Below are 6,000 nucleotides of genomic sequence, written 5' to 3' on the forward strand. Positions count from 1 at the left end.
TACTTTCCTATTATATTGTTCAATACGTTCGCGGAGAATTTTATGAATTTCGTCGACTCGAAGGGTTGCCATTAGTGTTTCTTGACTCTTTTTTCGGAAGCAAGGGGAAAAATATGCCTAAATTCTAACGAAGTAGAAGTTCAAGGCCTAATAATTTAATTATTCTTCCATTCCAGGGACCGAGAATGCCAATATTAGCACGAATCGTACGGAAATGTAACTCGGTATTCAAACAACTATTCAGAGTTCCTAGAGCTCCTTGTACGGCCTGTTGGAAAACCCGCTGTCGGACCTGATTCATTGCCCTTTGTTTTTCAAAATAAAGGGTTTCGTTTTAGACTTTTCCAATTGTTCCAAACTAATAGAAGTTGCATTAATCAAATTTGCTTTTTCTCGTTCTATCTCAGAGTATCCATTCATTCGATACTCATCCGCTTCTAGTTCGACTTTCTGTAATCGAATCCGAGCTTTTTCGAGTTGGCTCAATGGTCCCTCTACGCAATTCTTCTGAATTTCGAATAGTACTCAAGATCCTCTGTTTTCGATTATCTAATAAATCTTTTAATGAAAGTAGATTATTTTGTAAGTTTACAACTTTTATGATCTCTTCCCGAACCAAACATGAATCTTTCGATTCATTTGGCTCTCTCACGCTCCTTTTTTTTTTTCTATAGCTATTTCCCATATCTTTTTTTTAAGTAATGAGCCTATCCTCTATCTTCTTTTTATGTTTATATTTCATATACCGAAACCTATATAAGACTAGATAAATATTAAGAGGACTCTTCCGCCTAGATAAAAATATATCATGGTCAGCAAAGTTGTTTCTTTATTTTTATTTGCCTCTAGTTAATAATTTCAATTTCATTAAGAAAAACTAACTAAATAAATGAAAATGAAAATTAATAGAATTCTTTTTTATTTTTTTTTTCTTCAAATCCAAAAAATTTCTCTTTTTTTATACATAGGTCGTCGATTCGGCCATTGGTTAAAAAAGGGCAGGGTGCCCCCTTTTTTTTCTAGTAAATAGTTCATACCATTTTATCGATATGAGTGTTCTATATCAGATAAATTTTACATTAGCTATTTCCCGTTAAATGGTACTAATACTAATATAGTTGTAGAAAGAGTACCTCTTTTTGCCTGACTTCAAGCAGTCTTAGCTTTAACCGTGTTAATGGTCTCACATTCTTGGTTTTATAGAGAATCAAAGTTGATTTACCAATGAGTCGCGAATGCTATGGTTCTTCCATATGATTTCTGAATTTATTCAGAAGTAATTCGTCGAGATCGTGCACCCTTTTCTTATTTATCCGAAAAATACTAAAAAATATTATAAAGTGCAGCCGGATAGATCCAATCTATTCTTGAAATAGACAACTCGCACACACTCCCTTTCCAAAAAAAATCAAAACACCAACCACTACAGTTAGATTTATTAGATTTGTTGCTAAATATCGGTATTAAGCCCGAAACTGCCAGCGGATGGCCAGTGAGCTAAAAAATCGAAAGAATGGGTTACATTTTTCATATGCTCTCCTCTTATAGATAGGACGAACAAAGAACAAAGTTTTTCGATCACTTACTTCGCTCGCCCTTTTTTGATCGGTTTTTTTAATGCAAATAGATTCAATCTAGTAATTTCTTTTAGATTAAGTCTTACGTCTTGTTTGACCGGTGAAAGACTTCCTTTGTTGAAATGTTCTGTCCCAAAATTCCTAAAATAAAAGGAAAAAACTTTCCACTTTCCTAAACTAAGGACGGGAAATAAGAAGGTGAGCATATCTTCTAAATTAATAATACTCAACTCAGCCTCTTCCTAGAATGGGGTATTATATGTCCCGATAAATAGATAATTCCAGGAGTAATAAATAGGAGTAAATATAATAAAGTATTGATATAATTGGGAATTGTGGAAGCAAATACCACTTTACTAAAAAAAGAAAAAAGTATCTAATCGAAATCGAAAGAATTTTTTTTTTAAGATTAAACAAAAGGGTTCGCAAATAAAAGGCGCTAGTGCCACAACTAGTCCATAAATTGTTAAAGCTTCCATAAAAGCTAGACTAAAGCAATAAAGTACCTCGTATTTTACCTTCTGCTTCTGGCTCGTCTCGCAATACCTTCTACAGCTTGTCCCTGCAGCAGTACCTTGACCAACTCCAGGTCCAATAGAAGCAAGCCCTACGGCCAATCCAGCAGCAATAACAGAAGCGAGCAGCAATTAGTGGATTCATGGTGAGTAGTTCCTCGTGTCAAAAAAAAGAAATGGTTAAGGATACAATCAACAATAAATTCTTACTTCTAAGCTCTATTGGGGAGAAGTAAAGTAACTAAAAAGTACAAATTGAAATCAATTGAAATGATAATGTGAATTGTACCGAACTACATAGAAGGGAATTCCATATCCATATATCGGATTAGATAATGAATCTAACCTAGGAAATATATAATATAATATCTCTCCTATATATATACATTTGTTTCTTCTATTTTGTTTGCATATTTTCTCATTTTCTATTGAATCGGATTCTAAATCATTGCTAAAGTGGAAACCTGCATAAAAGAGGACTCCACTTATAGACATTAAGGATATTATAGTATAGATCTAGCCTGACTCCACTCCCTCCTTAATGCATACTATACTTTGAAAATTCCATAATATAGTCCTATTCTATTCTCTCTCCTACAACTCTAGGCTATATATCATACGCATTTCTAACTATTTTTTTGCAACCAAGCAGATTATCTGGAACCATGCATGAATTGAGCTAAGCTGCAAAAAAAAAAAATACTATTTCCAAAAAGAGTCAATTCAATGATGACCCTCCATGGATTCACCTATATAGGCTGCGGCTAATGTTGCAAAAATAAGAGCTTGAATACCGCTTGTAAATAATCCAAGAAACATGACCGGTATAGGGATTACTAAGGGGACTAAAGAAACAAGAACAACAACGACTAATTCATCCGCCAATATATTCCCGAAAAGTCGAAAGCTAAGCGATAATGGTTTTGTGAAATCTTCTAGGATGTTAATTGGTAAAAGGATTGAGTTGGTTTAATATATTTCTCGAAATAGCTCAATCCTTTTTTGCTAAGACCAGCATAAAAATATGCCGCTGACGTGAGTAAAGCTAAAGCAACAGTAGTATTTATATCATTCGTGGGCGCTGCTAATTCCCCATGGGGGTAACTCTATAATTTTCCAAGGTAAAAGAGCACCCGACCAATTCGAAACAAAAATAAAAAGGAACATAGTTCCAATAAAGGGAACCACAGGGACCATATCTTCTCCAATCTGAGTTTTGCTCAAGTCTCGAATAAACTCAAGGACATATTCAAAAAATTCTGACGTCGGTCGGGATGGTTTGTGGATTCGAACAGCTATGACAACTGAACCTAGCAAGATAGTAATTACGACCCAAGAAGTGATGAGTACTTGGGCATGAATTTGGAACCTCTATTTGCCAATAGAAGTGTTGGCCTACTTCTACACCCGATATATCGTATAACCCCTTGAGTGTTTTAATGGAACAAGTATAATATTCATATTGTCCTCTGATAAAATTGAACTTCAAAAAGGAATTCTTTTGATTCAACCATCTCTTTCTCAACTCAGCAACTTGAAGTATTAATCTTATATTTAGGATACCAAGAAAGCACATCAGATCATAATATATATCAATACCCTCTAATTATATATCAATATTCCCCTTCTTTTTTCTATGCAAAAAAAATTCTATTGCAAAAAAAAAAGATATAGTAAAGTAAGTGATTCCATAAATTTACGCAGTTGCCAAGAATTCACTATATATTCTTAATCAACGATTTCTTATATAGAGAGAACGGCCCTCACAAATTGAAAATACTAATTTGTTAAGAATCAATCGAATTGAAGTCATAGTGTCATCGTTGGCTGGAATCGATATATTCGCGAGATCCGGGTCACAATTTGTATCGACTAAAGAAATAGTAGGAATCCCCAAAATGGCACATTCCGAAGAGCTATATACTCTTTTTGCTGATCAAGGACGATCACAATGTCTGGCAATCTCGTCATATATTTGATCCCGCCGAGATACCTTTGCAAAGTAGATAATTTTCTCTTCAAGATTGCCACATCTCTTTTTGGGAGATGGTGGAATTTTCCATTTTTTCTTCTGCTCTTAAGTCTCTAAATTGAGAAGTCTAGTTTTCGTAATCGACCAATTCGTTAACATACCACTGAACCACTTTTTATTAACATAATGACAACGAGCCCTTATTGCAGCTGATGCTACTAAATCTGTTGCTCTTTTTTTGGTACCAACAATTAAGAAACCTTTTTCCCTGACTTGCTGCATCAAAAACTAAATCACAAGCTTCTGATAAAAACGAGCCGTTCTAGCGAGATTTATAATATGAGTACCTTTACGCTTTGCCGAAATGTAAGGGGCCATTTTAGGATTCCATTTCTTAATTACCATGACCACAAATGAACTCCTGCTTCTATCATCTCTTTCAAATTAATGTTCCAATATCTTCTTGTCATTTTTTCCACACTTCCTTTTTTTTAATCCTACCATTCCATTACGGAATTTAGTTCTTTTGAAGATTAAGAAAGATCCGAACTAGCTTGAATAAATAATAATTGTTCCGAGAGAACCTTGTACTAAGATAAGAGTTGGCCATTGATACATGGTATAAACATAACCACCTTAATGAATTAACTGACTTGTTTTACTTATTAAAATAAAAATCTTAAAAATCTAAAATTTGACCTGTTAGTGTTCTAAGTTCAAAAGTCTAGTAAAGTAAAAAATATTTTTATGGGGTTCTTATGTCTCATAAAAATTGTTTGTTACGTCAGAATCTGAAGAAACTAATTCTGTATGGAGAAACAAAAAATCTCTCATTTCCGACGCGAATAGATTTTTTTTTTTTATTTCGAAATAAAGGTTCTTGTCTTGTGGGGAACGATGCACAAATTTTTGGAATCCGGTACCAACAGGTATAATTCCCCCCAGAACTACGTTTTCTTTCAAGCCTTTCAACCAATCAATGCGACCTCGTAGGGCAGCTTTTGCTAAACTCGAGCAGTTTCTTGAAAACTTGCTTCAGATATGAAACTTTGGGTATTCAGGGAAGCCCTTGTTATTCCCAATAAGATTGCCCGATAATAGATCGATTCATCCAAAGCTCGTCCTGCTCGTTCCGCTCGCAATAGTCCGATTAATTCCCCAGGCGAAAAAACATTAGACATTCCATCTTCGGAAACCCGCACTTTTGATGTTACTTGGCGTATAATAATCTCTATTGTCTATTATGGATCTGTACCCCTTGGGATCGATATAACCTTTTGATTTTATTAACAAAGAGATACGACTTTGGGCTATGGTTAGCTCAGCTCAATCAAGAATCCCCAAGGACCCCAAGAATTCTTGGTATACGCTCATTCCAATCCTCAATTCTCCTTTCGAGATTCGGGATAATGAATCAATTGAACGCGCTTCAAAGATTTGTTCCACTTTTGGAAGACCTTGCGTTATGTCACTAGAATCTCGATTTTTCATATATAAACGTAACTAACCTATCTCCCTTGTAAAGGATTTCTCCATAATGACCATTAACAGTTGCTCCTGTAGTGGCGCCAAAAAGGTTTAGCTGCTCTTATAACAAAGGAATTCATATTTACAATGAAAATTTGACCGGATTTTTTTATGTGCGATTTAAATAGACATACATTTTCACAAATAAATTGTCCAAGGTGAATTATTGCCAATGTCTCTTCCCAAGAATCATGATGGACAAAGTGACAATTCAAAAGGAATGGATCCAACATTATGTTACTATCGAAATTAGAATCCTTTTATTTTCATCTATTAAAGAGTATTTAAGTTCTTGAAGTACTTGGAAGGTTTGTTTTTAAATTGTCAACGAACAAATATTTTTTAACAGGATTTTATTATGCGTTAGTAAATAGTAAGATGAAGAAAAATGCGATATACTAGCTACAAT

Source organism: Triticum urartu, unplaced genomic scaffold (genome assembly GCF_056163025.1).
Source record: "Triticum urartu cultivar PI428250 unplaced genomic scaffold, HENAU_Tu73 scaffold2, whole genome shotgun sequence".
Classification (NCBI taxonomy): domain Eukaryota; kingdom Viridiplantae; phylum Streptophyta; class Magnoliopsida; order Poales; family Poaceae; genus Triticum; species Triticum urartu.